Source organism: Arvicanthis niloticus, chromosome 8 (assembly GCF_011762505.2).
Source record: "Arvicanthis niloticus isolate mArvNil1 chromosome 8, mArvNil1.pat.X, whole genome shotgun sequence".
Taxonomy (NCBI): domain Eukaryota; kingdom Metazoa; phylum Chordata; class Mammalia; order Rodentia; family Muridae; genus Arvicanthis; species Arvicanthis niloticus.
In genome coordinates this window covers 43,577,828-43,597,743 of record NC_047665.1, presented here as the reverse complement: position 1 = coordinate 43,597,743, position 19,916 = coordinate 43,577,828, and the positions used below count along the sequence as shown (strand labels likewise).

Here is a 19,916-nt window from a genome sequence, read left to right as displayed (position 1 = left end):
AAACATTCAAACTACTGGGCTCAATATCGACATACATAAGAAAGCTCATTTATACTTCAGATTCATTTCTTCCCTAATGTCAGATTCACATTCATTTTTCCAACGCAATACCTGACACAGCCGTCTAATAACCTTTAACATAACTCTCCATTCCAAGCTACTAAAACTGAACTCTTAATTAATCTAACACAACAAGCTCTCTTCACTTTCCCTTTATCAGTTAAAGGCAGCCCCACACATCAAGTTGATCAGGCTAAACCCTTGGATTCACTATCACATTTCAGATTTTAGCAGCTGACAAATCTCTCAACCTGTATCTACTCCAAGACTCCATGCCATCAGAATAAAGCCCATAGTGGTCTCTAGCTATTGCATATGCTTTTGTTATCCCACACATGGAAGAAGATAAAATGTGGCTCATTCTTATCCTTTAAGATGCCATTTTGTAGAACATAATATCCATCATGTGTGCACGGATTCTCCTCAGTTTGTTTACTGTCACAGCTCTATCACCTTGTATAATTTCTGACCTATGGTAGTCATTTCATGTTTCTTGAGTGAATGAAGTGTGAAAAAAGGCAATGTATGTGTGTTTCCTAAAATAGATGGCCATTGTCACTATATATATATATCATATATAGTATATATATATTTATATTCATTTTTAGTTTTCCAGTATTTTACACTAAACCAGAAAAAAGGCTAGAATATGGAGCAATGGGCCTAGGGTTCTGCTGCTGACCCTCTAAAAATTGGTTTAATGCTACTCTTAAATCTTTATAAGCCATGTTTTTCAGGTCTATATGATGAAAATATTGAACATAAAGCCCTTGAACCTTTAAAATCAACAAAACTCTAAAATTTGAATATAACTAAATTTTAAAAATTATACATAAATTATATATAAATTAAAGAAATTATACAGTAGAAGTGTGTTTGTGCATGTAAAGGTCAGAAGACACTGTGTGAAATTGGTTCTCTCCTCCTTTTACATGCATCCCAGGAATCAAACTTGGGCAGTGAGGCTTGTGTGGCAAGTGCCTCTAACCCTCTAACCCATCTCACTCTCCTAGCTGTGACTTTAGAGATAGCACTGGTAAAGATATACTCATAGGAAAGTTTAAGTCTGACTTCCTGGGAAAACGTCCTGATATACTTAAGTATCACACCAGCAGGTAAGATGACAAAACAAAGCCTATTTAAGGGTTTAAAAACTTACTCCTCGGGGCTGGAGAGATGGCTCAGCAGTTAAGAGTACTGACTGCTCTTCCGCAGGTCCTGAGTTCAATTCCCAGCAACCACATGGTAGCTCACAACCATCTGTAATGGGGATCTGATGCCCTCTTCTGGTGTGTCTGAAGACAGCAACAGTGTACTCACATACATGAAAATAAATAAATCTTAAAAAAAAAACAACCCCAAAAACCAAAACACCAACAAAAAACCCAAAAGAAACCCAAAAACTTACCCTTCAGTTTTCACTTATAACACAGGTAAGAAAGGAGGAGTTTTGGTCTTTTATTTATTTATTTTTGTAATAAGCCACATAAACAGGACCCCAAAGTCATTTAGAATGCTAGAACAAAACATCATACAGAATAGCTTATAAACAACAAGCACTTATTTCTCTTAATTATTAAGACTTTGAAAGGCAAGATCAGGGTGCCAGAATAGTTGGAGTCTGGTTTACAGACAGTTCTACACTCAACATACTTTCACATCAAATAAGGATGAAGGATTTCTCTGAGGCCATACAAATCCCATTCTTGAGGGTTCTACCTTCATGACCTAACACCTTCCCAAAGCTACACTTTCTAAACCTATCTCTTAAAAGTTAGGAGATCAAAATATGAATATTAGGGATACATAAACATGCAATCCATTGCAAACATGCCCAAGATCACACAGCTAAGAAATGTCTAAGTTGGAATTAAAATGTGTAACTAGAAATATTCTCAAATTACACGAATGCAAGTTTTTCTTCTAGGAAATAATAAATTGGAATGGCCACAGACACCTTGAGTCATTACAAAGAATATTCACAGGGCAAGACTCATAAGGGCAGAGGCAATATAAGTTTCCTCCTAGAAGAAATTGTCTCATCAACAGAAAAGAGTTCTCAATCCATACTGATACCCCTGCTTATTTGTAAAGGAAATGGCACTAAAATCTGAGGAAGCATGCCCACTGTCTTCTAATACTTTACAGTACTCATCAAAACGTTTGTAAAGCAAGAACCAGACAGATGTAAACAAGACTCATAAGACTGTACAAGTAATTATGTATTTTGCATCAAAATTCAATATTAACAGTTAAATACTTGAGGTGACAGAACCTATCTGATTCCAACTTCTACTGTGAGACAGTCATATGCTTGAATGGACTAAAACAACCCATTCTCTCTCCTAGATTCTGAGTTTCAGTGGATGGTATCACCATTGAGTCATGCTGAGGTGGCCCTATCACAAACATGACGTCACTCTTGCTGTTCCTTACTAACTCTTCAGGTGTAAGTCACCTCATGTCTCAAATCCAGCCACCCCACTGTTCTCAGGTGGGGTTACTGTAAGGATGCTGTTATCCAAGAACAATCTTTTATAAAGATGTTTCACTCAATGTGGTTGTTGGCAGGAGACCTCAGTTCCTTACCAGTTGGGCCCCTCCACCTGGCTACTTCGAGGTCATGCCATGAGAGACGGTTCTCTCCAGACTGGGCTATCTAAGAAGGCAAGTCAGAGGCTTCACTGTTTTTAAGCCTTTGAAGTTACACTGTAATATATTTCTCAATAGTCTCTTGGCTCCACAGGTTTGCCATTATTTATTATGAAAGGGAACACAAAGGATTTGAATATCAAGGAGCAAAGGTGGACATCTTGGAGATAGCTATCACAAACAACTTTACTAGAAAACTAGGAAATGTTGCTGAGAAATGTAAATAATAATTTAGATTGTTAATGATTAGAGCACAGTGATGGTTAACATTGCCAATTTAACCTTCTCCAGGCATACTGGTGAGGGATTATGTTGACTAGGTTGCCTTTGGGAACACCTGTGAGGGACTACCTAGATTTGGTTGATTAAGATGGAAAGGCCCCACTTAACTGAGGGTGGTATATGATACAATTCTCTTGAATTAAAAAGGAGAATTTGAGTTGAACACCAGCACCCTTCTCCCTCTGCTTCCTGGCTGTAGATAATATGACCAGCTGCTTCGCACTCCTGCTTCCCATAATGAACTGCTTCCTTGAAGGGTGGGCCCAAATAAACCCTCCCTGCCTTCTATCTGTTTTGTCAGGGAACTTTATCACAGAAATGACACAAGTAACAAAGACAAACACTCATACTGTAGACATGTCATTCATCCCCAGTTTATCTAAAGAATCAGTGTGGAAATTGGTCAGTTATAAGTCTGAAAACACTAAAGCTCTAAGTGCCCAAGACAATACTGAAGAAGGGAAGCGAAGAGTGGAGAAGCAGGATGGAGAGACTAACCCAGTTCTGTTCTGTTCACTCATCAAGATTTGCAGGGAGTTTCCTCCACCACAAGGCTGCTGCTTTGATATTTTTACGCTCTCTGTATAACAGATGCATACCCATTAGCTTCAAATGTTACAGAAAGAACAACCGATGGAGTCTTAAAAAAACAAAGTAAAACAAACAAAAAACCTTACTTGCTGTCATTTTTCTCTTTCTTGTTTCATTTATGAAGCCATTTAACTGCTAATTCATCCCAGTTTTGGTATGAAGAAAAACAGTAACAACTTTCATCTCAATACATGTTCCATGACTAGCTTAAAAATGGAAATGTCCTTTCTGAACCCTTGTGCCTTCACTTCCCACACCTTGACCAAGTCATAAAATGAGTTTTACTGATTAATATAACAAAACAATGGCCACAAAAAGAAAACTGTTGTTACCCATGGCCTCATAATTGTAATATAAGCATGTGTATGTGTGTGTTCTGAATCCTAATGATGTTAAAGTTACAATTATGATTGCAATATTTCTCACCATTTAAGGTTCAAAATTCATCAAAGGTTTGGCTATATTACATTATTTTATTAATATAATGAAATGGCAGCAAGTAATTTATGAGCAGAATATGGGCCATATTTTGCACAATTTGCTCATGGGATGCCATGTATTCTAATAATGCATAAGCAGTTACTAAAATCTCACTAAAAGCAGGGATAATTTCACTATTTTATAATCTCAATGGTAGTAATGCTTATCAAAGATTAATTTGGGGGGATTTAAACAAGAAAAAATTTTGGTTAAAAAACAAATTGTTAATATTTGTATCAAAAAGTTAAATACGCAACAAAATGAGATGAGGCTCAAAGCCATAAGGTGCAGTGTTCCACTGACAATTCACAACAAAGTAGTAACCAACACAATAGGAAATAAGAGGAGGATGGAATAATGTTCTTATGAAGTAATACAAAGTCATCCTTTTAACTCTGAGCCTAATGGCCAGGTTTATGTGAAAGACTGAATGGTTTCAGAGGCAGACAGTCGCTTACATCCCTATCAATAGTAGAAGAGGAGTGGACCACTGTGTGCTACAACACAAGGGTGAACCTTAGAGATTAAACTTCTGTTCCAGAGATGAGAAACTACCCCTCAGAATGATCATCAATGGGCAAATGCCTACAATCTCCTGTCCTCTTAACACACATACCGAAATCTAAGAGTTGTGAGACTTTCTCAATACAAACTTGGCTGCCAGAACAGTACTGAGGTCAGAAAGTCTTGGTTTGCATTTAAACACCATTTAAGCTGATACACAAAAACCATAAAAACTATACATATAAGTGGGGTATCATGTCATATTTTGGTGCCTCTACACATTGTGTAATGCTTATATCAGATAATTCATAAATTAATTTTATTGAAAATATCTTTATGATGAAAATGCTCAAGGTCCTTTCTTCCACTGTTGGGTTTGGTGTGGAAGCTGAGAAAACTTACTTCAGATATAAAAACTTTAAAATGAAAGCTTTGTTTTCTGAGAACTCAGGGAAGTGGCCAGTTCATGATTTGAACTGTGTCTCTGAAAGGAGATTGTACAATGTTTTTAAAGGATGGGTACACTTTCTTGAAATGTACATTGCCTAGAGTAATGCTACTACATAATAGCACACTGATGAGATGACAAGCAGTAAGAGATTCTGCACTCAGAAGTTCATGTCTTACAAATTTCTCTTTTGGGGGGAGGGGAAATGGTATTCAAGAGAGGGTTTCTCTATGTAGCCTTGACTGTCTTGGAATTAGCTCTGTAATCTAAGTTGGCCTTGAACTCATAGAGATCTGCCTGCCTCTCTCTCTGACTCCCAAGTGCTGGGATTACAGGCATGTGCCATCACCACTCAGTTAAACAAATTCCACAATTTAACAGCAATTTGACGTATTATGGTCTAATGACTTTCCCTGAGCACTAAATGAATAACAATCTGTTCCACTGAGGCCTTGGGATTTATACTTTGGATACTTTTGGATAAAAAAAGAAAGAGACAAAAAGAGAAAGACAGACACTAAAACAGACAGACTTTACATCTTAATGATGTAGTCTTAAACTTCAGTGATTTTCTACCACATGGTGTGTGTTTGGATAAATAAACGGGAACACTGAATCTGAAACTGTCTGGTCAGGGCTTAACCACGGAAGATAATCTACAGATTCTAGGGATTTATATTTGGGCTCTAAAACTTAAAGCTTTGAATAGGTGAATGTTAATTACAATATTTTTAAAAACTAGGATGGTTACAAACTAAAAAGATAAGCTACTGGATCATGTAGCAAGCACTAGTTTTGTTTTTTTTTTTTTTGTTTTTTTTTAAGTAACAAAAAAACCAAACAAATAAACAAAACAAACAAACAAACAAACAAACAAACAAAAAACCTACCAGGTTCCAGTAGTTGAGTAAGGTATGTGACATGGTGAACAGTGCTACTTTCAAATCTGTTACCAGACTAGATACTAAGTCCTCAAATGTGTAATCCAGAAAGCCAAAGAACAAAGAGAACCCTCAAGATAGTGTTTCAGCAAAAAACAAGGATATAGTTTTAAATGTCAGCATTCCCATATGAAGCACATTCCACAGCATCATTGTAAGTATCTAACAATGGCTAGTAGCTGGATAAGTGTGTGTGTGTGTGTGTGTGTGTGTGTGTGTGTGTGTTAGTTAACAGGTACAAAAACCAACCAACCAAACAAACAAACAAAAAAAACCCAAAAACACCCAGAAAATACTCCTCTGAGCCAAGTTTTGTTTTGTTTTTCTGAAGCAAACAACAGATAGACACTAAGGGCCAGCTCTCCATCTATCTCTTTTCTACCAAGAGACAGACTCAACCTCATTGAGTGAATTCTAGACTGCAGCAAAGATATCCATACATGAGTCTTACTCCAGTAGTTTCTTCCCAGGTTCTTGTCCCAGAAAGCCTAAAACTTGTTTTTGTTTTCAGTGGGGAAGAGGGTTTGTTCTTCTCCACAAATACATTCTGCTTTGTGAAGCACTACTCTGTGTTACTCTTCACAGAGCTTTCCTCTCATGATCTGTGTCACATCCATGAATAAACTTGTTTCTTTGCTTCTCTACATTCAGGAGAAGCCTCTAGAAATATAATTGATCATTGCTTACAAGCCTTTAATGCTATGGGATTACCTAAAGTCCTCAAAATGGACAATGGGCCAGCCTATACTGGAAACAACTTTATATCATTTTGTAAGGAATTTGACATTGAACATAAAACTGAAATTCCTTATAACCCAATGGGACAAGAAATTGTTGAACGTGAACATCACACTTCAAAAAATTGGCTTGTTAAAACTAGAAAGGGGGAATTAATACCCCCCAAGGTCACCAAAAGCACACTTTGCTTTTGTCTTATTTGTTTTAAACTTTCTGCAAACTGATGCTAAAGGTCAGTCTGCAGAGGATCACCACTGGCATCCAGTTACTTCCAGCTTATTTGCCAGGAAAGTCTTGTGGAGAGACCCCTTAACTAATACTTGGAATGGTCCCAACCCTGTTTTAATTTGGGGCCATGGCTCAGTCTATATTTTTTCAGAAAAAGAGAACAGAGCCTGATGGCTACCTGAAAGACTGGTCCGTCAAGTGGACACAGATCTTGAGCCTAATAATCATGATTCTAATGATGAAGATGGCTCAAAATCAGCCAGCTGGTTTAACTTGATTTAACAGTCTCCACTCTTACTGGAAAGTAAGTATTTTTTATTAAGCCACCCACCTGATGACTAGACTTGTGTCTAATCCCTGCTAATTAGCAGTTGGATTAGATACTGGAACATTTCTGCTCTCAACCTTACTTTCTACATTGCTCGGATAATCATGTTGCTTTTAACCTTTGAACCTTGTATTTTAAGCAGGTTGATTATCCTCACACAGGATTGCTTTCAGCAAGCTCAGCTATTTCCTCCTGGCAGTTACACATCTGCTGTGAAGAACTGAGGCTAGCACATGCCCACAGGTCCTTTGGTCTGAATGTGGTCTTGGTCTAAAGAGTATGCCAATGATGGCCAGTTAGTCAACAATGGGTAAGAGTGTTTTGAGCTCCTATAAACCTAAGAGAGACGCATACATCAATATGCTATATATGTTTTCCTCAAAGACAGGTAATATAGGAGTAATAACACCAACCTAAGCCAGGCACGGTCGCCTGGCCACTCGAGACCCTATACGGGATGAAATTTTGTGCCCTGTCCAGATATTGGCACTGCCATCTTAAAAAATCAAGGGGGGAACTATGTCCTTCCCCCACAACCTTGAGCAGGCCTGCGATCTGTTTACCACAATAGACCAAACAACAGTAGGACCTAGGAGGCATTGCATTGCCAGCCTTGGTGCCCTGCAGTCTGCTACAGGAGCTAAGAAGAATGGACCACCTGCTGAGCTTGCCTTGACACCTTTGGGCTGCCATCCCCTCACCTAGCCACTGGGCTGAAACGAGAAGAGACTCTGGGGGGTGGGGCTTCCCCTTTATATGTGAAAGCAAAATATTAAACGTCGGGCCTTGATCAGAATACATTGTCTTGGCCCTCCATTCCCCTTTCATTCCCAGCCTTCCTCGCAGGTGAACCCGATTCCCGTAGCCACTGGTGGCTACAGATAAATGTTATGCCATGCAAGTTATATCTCATAAAAGTTGATGGATCAGGAATACAGTTCATTGAAAAACATAAAGGACTAAAGACATAACTGTGAGAGAAATCATGAACCCTGACTGGATCCTAAAACAAGGGAAAAAAATACCTATTAAAAACATTAAGAGACAATTGAGAAATATTAATTTGAACTAGGTATTAGAAAAATTATGAAGGTATTACTTTCTTAGGCTTTAGAATATGGTAGTTATATAGAAAACTTCCTTTATGCTCAAAAGATGCAAGCAAAAGAGCACAGAGATTAATTTCTCCATTTAATTTTAAACAGCTAATCAACGAATTACTCAACAAATAAATAAGAAAACCCTTAACTTCTGAAAGAAAAGTAAATGTAGCAAAATAGAAATCGGGGCTAGCAGGTAGTATACCTCCCAGCAGGCATGAGGCCCTGGGTTCAATCCCCAGCACCACACTGAATAGATAGATAGATGTAAGAATAAATTTAAAAAATGATAATCAGTAGATGATGAATACACGTGTGGGTTTGCATGTATCCAACTACTACTTCTAACATTTCTGCAGGAGTAAAAAGCTTCAAAATAAAGCATTCCAAATACAACTCTCATTTGTTCACTTTATCTTAATTTTACTTTTTAGGTTTTGGAGACAGGGGCACACTATATGTAGCTCAGGCTGGTTGCCAATTAGCTTTTAGTCCTCTTGTCTCAACATCTTGAGTGATGAGGTTATAAACATATGTGACCACACCTGGCTTCTCACTTGATCTCTATTAAATTTGTCATCCATCCATCTACTATCCATCCACCATCCATCCATCCATTTACCTATCTATCTACCTACATCATCGACCTATCATCTCATCTATCTATCACCTACCTACCTACTACCTAAGTACCTACCTACCTACCTATGTATGTGTGTGTGAGATGTGTGAGTGTGGATGCAAGTATACTACTGTGAGTGGAGGTCAGAGGACAACTTGGGGAAACTGATTCTCTTCTTTCTGTATGTGGGTTCTGTGGATGAAACTTAGGTTGTCAGACTTGGCAGAAAGCATCTTTACTCACTGATCCATCTCATTAGCCACCAGTGAATCTTTATATGGAACAAATAGAAGATACAGGTAGGACAGACATAGTAGTGTAGTTAGACTTATAATCCTACTACTGTCTCAAAAAAAAAAAAAAAAAAGTCAAATAACAAGCATACAAATTAAGTTAAGTTTTATGGTGGACTGAATAGTTATAGCCCCTATAGACTCATGTGTTTGAATGCTTCACCTTCAGGAATTGCACTATTAGTAGGTGTGGCCTTGTTGGAGGAATTATGGTGTACTGTGAAGTATTATATGCTCAAACCATGTCCAGCGCTACATAAGTCATCTTCTGATGCCTATGAATCAAGAAGTACAACTCTCAGCTAACTCTCTAGCATCAGGCAGCATACTTCCTACTATGATGATAATGGAGTAAATCTCTGAAATGTAAACTAGCCCCAAAGACATGTTTCCTTTGTAAGAGTTGCTTTGATCATGATGTCTCTTCACAGCAATAAAGCTCAAACCAAGACAAGTTTCATGTTTACACATTTAGTCATATTACATACTAAGATGTATACAACATGAAACAGTACCATTTTTGGTTACTCTAGTCATAATTTGGGCTCTGCAGTTTTGTAATCAACACTACACTGTTCACTTAAGATATATAGCCAGTATTCCCTATGAGTACTTTAATTCCTCCCACCTTGGATATTTTGTCTTGCTACCTGCTATTCCACAAATTCTAAAAATGTATTTTAGCAGTTTAAAGTTTTAATAGTGGCACCAGAGAGATGGCTTAGTAGTTAAGAGGGCTGGTTGCTTTTCCAAAGAACACAAGTTTAGTTTCCAACACTTGTGGCAAGCAGCTCATAAACCTTTGTAAGTCAAGTTCCAGGGGATCCAAACCCTCTTTGATCTATTTGGACATTCGCACATACACAGCAAATAAGTACACATGTAGGGCACGTAGGACCACACTACCAGATGGGCATAAGAACTAATGAAGTGGGGTATGCTCAACTCCCAGAATCCCAGAGATCTGAGGCAGTAGGAGTAGAGCTGCACCCTCCCAGCCTCTAAGCCTACTCTGAGACCACCCACTGGGAGGACCACAGCCACTCAGTCATGCAGCATAGCCCCTGGAGTTCTTCTCAATGCTAAAGAAGTTTCTAGATAGCCTTAGCCTTGAGCCAATGACCTTCCCTTCCTGCATATTCTTACTCCCTTCCCCCCAAAAGTATATAATCCCTGGTTTACCCCAAATAAAGTGTATGTGTCCACATCAACACCCAATAAAGCAATATGAACAAGCAAGGACTGTCTCAGAGAGCTGCTTCATTAAAGATTGCCTTTGAGAGAAAGAACCCGGGACCTACAGTGAACCTGGTATCACATATACCAACACATACACATATTAATATATATTAAAGTTTCAATATTTGAAACTTATCAAAAATGCTAACGTAAAACATAAATCTTGTTAGTGAACTAAAAAGGAAATTTACTTAAAAGTTCAAATGTCACATTTATAATTTTATAATAAAGCGTTCTCAGCATTTGACCTTATGCTAAGACAAATAAGAATGCAGTATGTTAAAATATATTTTATACACACAGAACTGCTTAGACAAATCACTCTAGCAGATGACAGAATATAGAAATTACACCTATTACAAAGGCTATGAGGAAAAAGTTGGACAATAAAGTGTTTATACAGATGGAATAAAATTGGAAAGACACACTGCTAGTTCTTCCAAATCTTCAAAAAAACAAACAGGTACCTTAGGGGCTACTTTGGCCATACCTCAAAATGTTAACGTTAAGTCAGCAAATACATTTCAGTGTTAAGACATTAACATAAGCCCCCAAGCACGAGCACTCAATCAATAATAGATAAAGCATGGCATAGTCACACAATGGATTGTTCAATCATACATACAAAAATGAAATATAGATGCTACAATGCAGTGAACCCTGAAAATCGAAGATACAATGACCATCTACGGAATCCTAGAACATTCAGAATAGGAATCTGTAGAGATATAAGTACAGCAGCCAAGGGCTGCAAGGCAGGATAGATCTGTAAAGATAGCTAGCAAATTGGAACTGCTTTCTTCTTAAGGAGCAATGTTCTAGAATGAGTGAGTGGTAAAGGTAACACAGCTCTTTGACTATACTAATATCAAATTTTAAAAAGAATGAGTTCATGATAGTTGAACTACATTTTCAATAATTTTTTTTAAAAAAGAATTAGCCCTTTCATTGAAGAAAGAGGGAAAAAAAGAACATGGAAGGACAAGTCACAAAAAAGCAAAGCAAATGACAAATAAATATACACATTTCAAGCAACTTTAACAAAACAAACATAGGCCTTAAAAAAACCAAATACAGGGCTGAATTTTCTGAACTGAAAAAAAAAAAAGCAAGAATAAGAAGAGACCAGTTTTTCATTTATTTGGGACTAAGAAAACAACAAATAATAAAAGTAGCAAGTAATAAAATATAAGGTAAGGGATACAGTGAATTATCCTAATTGTAGTACATAGAGAATTGGGGAGATCTGAGAGACTAGTAGGGCTGTGGGAAAGGTAGCAATTATCTAAGCACTAAGCAATCAGGGCTAATGTCCCAGAAACCTAAAGCCTCAGAAGACAGAGATTTCCTTTCACAGACTGAATGCCTCAGGCAAAGAAGATGAGTGGAACCAAGAGAGGTGATGCATGCCTGCCATTCTAGCATAGCAGAGGCAGGGGACCACAAATTCCAGGCCAGATGTTCTTGAAAAACAAAAGGGTCATCCACTTCACAAAAGAGAAAAGGAAACAAAAAGAAGAAGAAAGAAAAAGAAAGAAAAGAAAGAAGATAGAAAATGAGAAGAAAAAGTAAAGAGAGACAGATTTCTCTAGCTAGAAAGCAGTGGAGAGGAAGATAAAAAAAAGAAAAGGAGAAAAAAATTTACTCTAAACTCTGTACTAGGACAGCAACATGTGTAGGTATATCTAGGGATAAGCTCTGCAGACTAAGGTCCAAGAAAATAACTGCCTACTACCCAGCACCCCTGGAAGAGGAAAGATTTAAATTAAAATGGGATATAGACTGAACAAACATAAATGGACTTACATAATGTTGAAATTGTAAGAATCTATGTATGTACCTCAGTGATAGAGCACCTGCCCAGCATATACAAGGTCCTAAGGTCAATCCCAAGTAACAAACAAAAGTTACTCTGGTAAGACATAGTGGTGAACACCTATAATCCCCATGTTTGTGAGGTGGTGGCAGGATCAGAAGGTCATCCTTAACTACATAGCAGTACTCGGAGCATGTTTCCTGTATGAATTATACAGCAGTGAAATAATTCTCTTCAGGCCTTGAAAGACTGAGCTTTGGTGTGTATTTCCTACTGATATATCTATATATCATTCCAGGCAGAGGACTGGGCCTGCATAAATAAACTGAAGAAAGGTTAACCTCAAAGCCAGATGACGCAGGTCCTTGGATAATCCTGTCTACAACTACCCCATAGTTGTTACTCTAGGTTATCCCTGAATACACTCATTGGATTACACATCAGCTTTGCTATATGCCCTAGAGAACCAATGATGCAAGCCAGAGCCACAGCAGGATAAAGGGAGCTTCAGCTTAGGAGGCTGAGAGAAGATAACTCGAAGTCTAGAAGAATGCCAGAGAGAAGCTGGAGGAAACAGGATCCATTTGTGAACTGGGAAACCACCAAGCAATCCTAGCCTTGCTCACCGTTGTATTCTGTTGCTCCCCACAGAAACCCAACCTTGACGACATCTAAACATATGTCTCTATTTAAGTCTTTCTTAAAGAGAGTAGAGAACTGCAATCTTTAAAAGGTATATCCATAACTAAATTAATATCCAGTTACAATGTAAGCATCTGTATACCAACTTAATATTGATCTAGAGAGACTAGCTAAAGTAACCAGACAAGTTAACACACATAAACATCAAGAAGGAAGAAACTGTATTTACATGTGATGTGACAGCATCTGGAAAGTGTAAGAGAAAGCAATGTAAAGTAACTTAGAATTAGGCAAGATATCAGGAAAATGAGCAGAAATCAACAGTATTTATTTGTACAAATAATAACCAGTTTGAAGATGTATCTAAAAAAAAAAAGATAAAATAGGACTAAACAATAAGAACCATACAAAAGTTATATTAAAAAGTTAGTTCTCAAAGACACAAAAATAAAGAAGAAAATAAAGACATTGTTTGCTTTTCATTAATGTTAAAATGTCTCAATGCCATCAAGATGTCAACTGTTCCTAAGTTAAACCCATAAATATAATGTAATTCCAATAAGAAAACCAACAGAGTCAGGCAAACCAATGCTAAAATTCACAAGGGGAAAAAAAAAAAGAAAAAGAAAAAAAAAAAAAAAAGAAAAAGGGGAAAAAAAAAGAAGAGCAAGAGAAACAGTGAGGAGAAGCTGCTCCAATGGGGTTACCCAGTCAGACAGCACACCACACCTCAGTGTAACACAGGCCTCTACAACTAGGGTGTTGGCACAGCACTGGCCAGGAAAGTCAACACAATAGAACACACCCATTTCCATAGAGCATGTGCATATGTTAAATGAGCAAATATTGGTTTTCATAAATGGTACTGCATAATTATATTAATAGTTGAAAGTGGTAAATTAGATTCATTTATCACACCATATATAGAAATATGCTCCAGGTGGAACTAAACATAAGAAATAAAACTATGAAATAAATATGAATTTCTTTACAATCTAAGGGCATAGAAAAGCTTTGTATGGTTAGAACTCCAGGTGAAATAAGTTTAAGATGACTATATTTAATTAAGCAAACAAAGACTTTTCATGGCAAAAACAACATAAGCAGCACCAAAGGATGACTAAATATTTTAACATATGCCAATATTAAAAGGTAATGTTCTTAAATAAAAAATAAGTTAAAAAGATGAAGGAAAAATACAAAAAAAATGTGTAGAAAATCAGGCTAATAACAATAACAAAATGGTTCTTAAGCATATTTTGAAAATGTTCAACTCACTTGTAATAAGGGAAATCCAAAAGAAAAGTACACTGAGGGCAAACACCTGGAACTCAGTCCACAGCAGAGCACAACAGAACTTGAAATAAACTGACATCTCCAGTGTAGTAAGTACAGGGATAATAGTCACAGAATCACAGAAGTCTCCCCTCAACCCCCATCCTAAGGCAGAGTCTCAGGATTTATTTCAACTTACAGTCATCCTGTCTTAGCTATTATAATTATCAGAATTACAGGTATGCCACCTTACTATTTTGCCTAGTCTTGAAGATTTTTCTTTCTTTCTTTTAAGATACATGTCCAGGAAAACAAACAAACAAGAAAATCCAAAACAAACAAACAAACAAACAAAACCCCCCAAAACCCCAGTTGCACATAGACGTAATTCTTGGAAAAAGTGTAACCCAATGGAAGCCTGACGGATGAGCAGTTTACTAGACTGGGGAGAAGAGTGGTCAGAACTGCAGGAAGAGAGAATGGTATCACCCAAGTAAACACCAGGATTCTGGGCCACAGCACTGCTAAAACTGTGCTCACGAAAGGGATGGGGCCAGTGAGTGAATTTAGGTAAGTAGTCCTTCTGGAAGGTTCTATGTACCAGATTAAGGATAATGTTCAACATGGCCACACAGTATTTCAATCAGTGGAGTATGATGGATGATTTAGCTATGAGGAAAAGATTATCAGGAGGCCAACTATGGGCTAAGCAGGGTCTTAGTAATCAGACTAAACCTAGACAGCACTCACCAGTCACTGAGCAGCCTCCATATTCAATGGGTATCACCACAGCTATTTGATTGTGCTAAAAACTGACAAGAGCTCTTATGGCTTAGATGACCACCATCAGAATCTTTGTGGGATTTCATCCATTTTACATAGCATCTGAAATCAAGGTCATTTCATAATCTTTGGCTGAACTGTCCATAATCATATTGTGAAACCCTGACACTTAGTTTCAAATGTGAATCAAACAATTGGAACTCAGAGTTAAGGAAATTATATATGTCAAGTTTTCTGTCTCTTCCATCCTGGTTCCAGGGCATCGAGAGTTACACAGAGAAACACCTGTCTCAAAATCCCTACCACTCAAAATAAATAAATAAATAAAATTAATGGCTTATATAGATTACTCTCATGATGTTGAGGAAATAAACCTTCAGTTTCATGTATGATTAAATCAATGATGAAAATTCCAATTTTAAATTGACTCAGCTTTAAAAAATAAATAAGGAATACTGTTCCTTGTGGGGGCTAGAAAAGGAGCTTTGCTCTTTGGAACAATAGCATCTCACTTCCCATCTTTTTAACCGAGTGATGGACATGTCCTCCATCCATTACTTTTTAATCCCATAAAAAGTAGTATTTTTCAAAAATACACACTTGCAGGGGAAAAGGCAACCAGACCGGTAAGAACAGAGTTCTGCAACTCTCTTTGTTTTTTAAAACATTTTTCCTACTGTCCTACATTGACCCACCTACACTAGAGGAAAAAAGAAGGGGGAAACAAATATGATTTCAAACAGGGCCAGCTCAAGCGGGTGCTGAAGAAGTAAAAAGCTGTCAAAGATCCTTTTCTGAGTTTCTAGTATTCTACCAGGACACCTACAAGAACAATGTTTGACCAGTTTCATCTTGGCACACAACAGACTGCATGTAGGGGAACAGCTACATTGTGTCTGCAAGCACCCTGGAAATAAAGATACCTGCAGCTCCCACGTGAAGCCCCTTGGCTCGTCACTGGGGACTGCAGGCCAGACTCAAGACTGACGGTGATAAGCACAGCACCCTTTCTGGAGGCTCAGCGCAGCCAGAATCACTTCCCCTTTACCTTTACGATTACCTGCAATTTTCAGTGCTCTTGGAAATGGTTACTGTACTTTTAAATCCTAGCTCTACCACATGCTAGCTTGTGAGACGGGCCTCTGGCCAAATAACTTCACTTAGTGTTGGGGAAGACCACCCATCTTGCAGAGCTACTGTGGAGATAAATAATATACTGGTATCATTACAATCCTCAGCACAGTGCTTGATGGGCAATCAATATATAAGAACTATTACTACCAAGATGGCTGCTGAATTAAGGGAAATCTAACCACTCTATGGTAATGTTACGAAACTCTCCTTAATTTAAAAATTATAGTAATTTATAAAACAATGAAAACTGTCTCCTACCTCTTCAAGATCAGTCTCTTCCTTAGGTAACAGTCACAGCTTCCAGGATTTGTGAAATGACTGCTCTTTTCAGTCATTTATAAAAGAATACAAGAACCTATTAGTTTCGTGGATCCATATACAAGAAGTGATACTGGTACATTTATTTGTGACCTGTAGAAACACTGCTTAGAAAGCAAGTGCAGGACCACTATATACTAGAAGACAAAGACATGTGCAGCCTAAACTGAGAATAATGCAACCACCTATAGGCCAAAACATTTCCTTAAAAATGGTGAGCATTCTTTCCTATGATTAGTTTCCCCCACCCTGAATGCCCTGGGGAAAAAAGAGTTGTAATAAAATGTTACTTCAAAATAAAGTGTGCACTTGCACACTCAGCAGAGAGAGAAGCATGTGGATCTCCAAACATGAAAGTGCCTGCTGATCAAAGAAGCCAAGGTCACATAGGGGTGTTGGAAGATTTCATGTATCCATGACAAAAAATGCGCCACTCTGACAAATCCATGCTTTTCACCTTGTTTCTAAGCAGCATCAACTCAGAACTTCCTCTTTTTTTATTAAGATTGGGTACAGTTATCAACTCTAAGCATATACTTGCTATTTTTGCCGGGAAATCTCTTCCTTCTAACTCTAGACATACTCTAGAAGTAAACAGGAAACAATAAAACATAAATGATTATGTTGTCTAATCACAATCTCTAAAATTTTTAACTTTTCCCAGTTTAGATTTGTGGAAATAAAATTCTTTCTCAGTTGTTCCTTGATCTTCTGGAGAACAAAAAAGACAAAGCAAAAATTTTATGTTCCAAGAATCTCAAAGGGACAAAACTGTGCTCTTAACAAAATTGTTTAGGGGCCTTGCTAGAGACAGGATCTAGTATCCTTTGCTTGGTAGGCAACCACAGTCATTGAGCTACACCCCCAGCCAAAACCAATTGCTTCTGGAGAGTGACTATTCCATCAACTGTACACATTCACATTCATTCATTCAGTGAAGAAATGTGGGGAGCTCTGAGCATTTTAAATGATAACAGAGAGGAAGATAAAAAGGCTCCTCCTCTGGAAAAAAATTGAGCTGTAGAAACATCTTAAGGGTCACAAGAGTCATTTACAAGAATATTTTATCAACAGATACGAACAGAATAGGCTAATAGGATACTCTTAGACACATTAACACGCATAAGCCAAAAGGAATGCCTTCTACGCTGTGAGTAATAAGTTTGTTACCCAATTTTGGAAAGGTGATTAAAGCTGTAATTTATGTACAGAAAAAGAATTTACAGAAATAAAGGTTCTCTCTGCACACATACCCAAACTGTAAATTGAGCGCTTTCCGGCTTGACAGGTAGGGCGTGGCACCGGAGTTCTCACAGTAGCTCAAAGACACTTGGATGAGCTCTCACAAGTCTGGACATTCTGGTTTCCAAGCAAAGGCCAGTTAATTCTTTAATTCCTCCTAAGTTCCCCAACAACACAACCATTTCAGCAACACCACGCCCGCCCACTCAAACATACATATGTCCAGCTAAAGCACACAAATCGTATTTTCTATTTCTTGAAACCTTTCGAGAACCAAACGCGGAAGATAACCCCATCACACAATACCTACATTCCCTTCCTCTTCTAGAGGCTAAACCTGTACAAGAAGAGCCTATGAGCATTCAGCTGGACGCGAAGCGTCTAAAGACTTTCGTCAGAAAAAGCCATTCCTTTAACTGGTACCAAAGACTGGCAGAGAAGCTCGAAAAGCAGCTGCTCTGTACCGGCAAGGAGTGGATTGAAAGCGAGGGAGGTCAGGGGTGGAGTGCGGCGTAGGGACTGCGGCGGCGGCGGCGGCCCCAGGTCCCGGGCACCGCCCGGGCACAGCCCTGGTAGCCACCAGCGCGATGCAGGTGACCTTCCTGAGACGCCGCCCGCTGTCGGGGCGCAGTCAGGTCTCAGCCCAGGCGCCAGGCAGGACGTGCAATCTCGGCGGCCGCGGGCCTGGCCCGTCGGACACACCCCCGCCGCGGCCCGGCCTCCCCGGCCGGCGAGCGCTCACCTGCACCGCGAGCCGCTCGCCCCGCGGGCTCTTGGGCCTCGGCTGCGCCGATCGGACCGCGCTCGGGGCTGCGCTCGGAGTTCCGCGCGGGGCGCGGCAGGAGGAGTCAGGAGGGCGGCGGCGGCCTGGGCGGCGGCGGCGGCGGCGGCGGAGGAGGAGGACTCCGGCGCTCCGCTCTAGGGAGACCCACCCTCCTCCCGGCCGCTCTGCAGCAGCCGCCGCAGATCACTTCCGGGGCGCGGGCGGGTGGGGCGGGGCGCCAGCCGGCACTTCCTGTCTGCGGGGTCGAATACTCCATGGCGGTCGCGAACAAAGGCTCCCCGGCCTTTGGAGAGGTCCAGTGGTACAGCCTGCTGGCGGATCTACGGCGAGCCACCGGCTTCGCGAAGCGCAATCACCTCCCAAGGCCGGGCCGGGATTCCCGAGTCGCTGTGTTTTTGTCTTCCCAGGACATTGAGGGGCTCCTGGAGAAAAGAAGGGGAGGGGGAGGTCGCCATCTTGCTTCTGGGGGCTGCTAGGTTCTCTGGCGAGCGTTTTCCACCGTGTACCCTGCATCGTGGCTTGTCGCTGATTAAGTCCTGGGAGGTGAATTAGTAGCCTGTCCTGGATGCAGGGTCTCCGTAGCTGACCGAGTGGAGAACTGTCCTCTGCATATGGGCTTCGGGTTCTTTTTGGAGGAGTGTTCCCTTTCAACACTAGTTACGGCACTGAGATTAGTCGACGGCTCAGAGACACACTGATTTAATGTCTTGAAATTGGTAGTTAAACTGAATCGGTTTTCTTCCCTTTAAATCTGCCCACACGTTTGAGATAGTTTGCCTAGCTTCTGTTAGCTGCTACACATTCTTCCCTGGACTTTAAAATTCTCATTTCTTTTGACCACAAATTAAGAACCAACGGCTTGGTTGGCATGACTACTTAAAGAATGTCACTCAGTCAAGTAGACCAAATACTTGCATTTGGAAGTATGAATGGAGGGAAGACTTAACTAACTACAGGTTAGAGTTTTAAACTTAAGATCTTTTTCCAGTACAAAAAGAAAATAGATGGTAGGTTAATCCGGATCCAGATAAAGGGAGTCCACGCAGAACAGGCATCAGTCATTCATGGAGAAGATTGAGTGCCACTTATCTGTCTTAAAAGTTCTACCAGGGCTGATGAGAAAGATGAGGCTGCAGGAGACAGTCAAGTTATGGCTATTTTTGTGTTGTCTATTAAATTCTGGAAGTAGAATGGCTAGATGCTTTAAACTTTAAGCTGTTTGTAAGTGGAGGACCGATTAACGGGCGTCGGGCAGTATAGCAAGCAGAGAGTAAACAGTGAATTCTTGCAGAAGTAAGGAGAAAGATCTTTGTAACAGTGCCAGTAACCATCCAAAAGAGATGATTTCCAAATAATGAAGCCATATAAGCTTCATAAGCCAAATAAGAATTGTTTGCTGGGCAACTGGAGGGTAAG

General features: G+C 39.5%; 1 protein-coding gene across 2 annotated transcripts in view; it reads right to left on the bottom strand.

Moving 5' to 3' along the window:
• The window catches only part of Rala (RAS like proto-oncogene A), a 59,737-nt gene extending 41,035 nt beyond the window's left edge, over positions 1-18,702 (bottom strand). The window contains exons 1-2 of one of the 2 annotated variants that reach the window (XM_034510692.2): positions 18,459-18,687; positions 17,728-17,833 (exon numbers count right to left, since the gene is read on the bottom strand). The gene's annotated coding sequence lies outside the window, so the exon portion shown is untranslated. Of the gene's footprint in view, positions 1-17,727; positions 17,834-18,458 lie in introns of both variants that reach the window. The other variant, XM_034510691.1, reaches the window with a different exon arrangement.
• Positions 18,703-19,916: the final 1,214 nt, after the last annotated feature.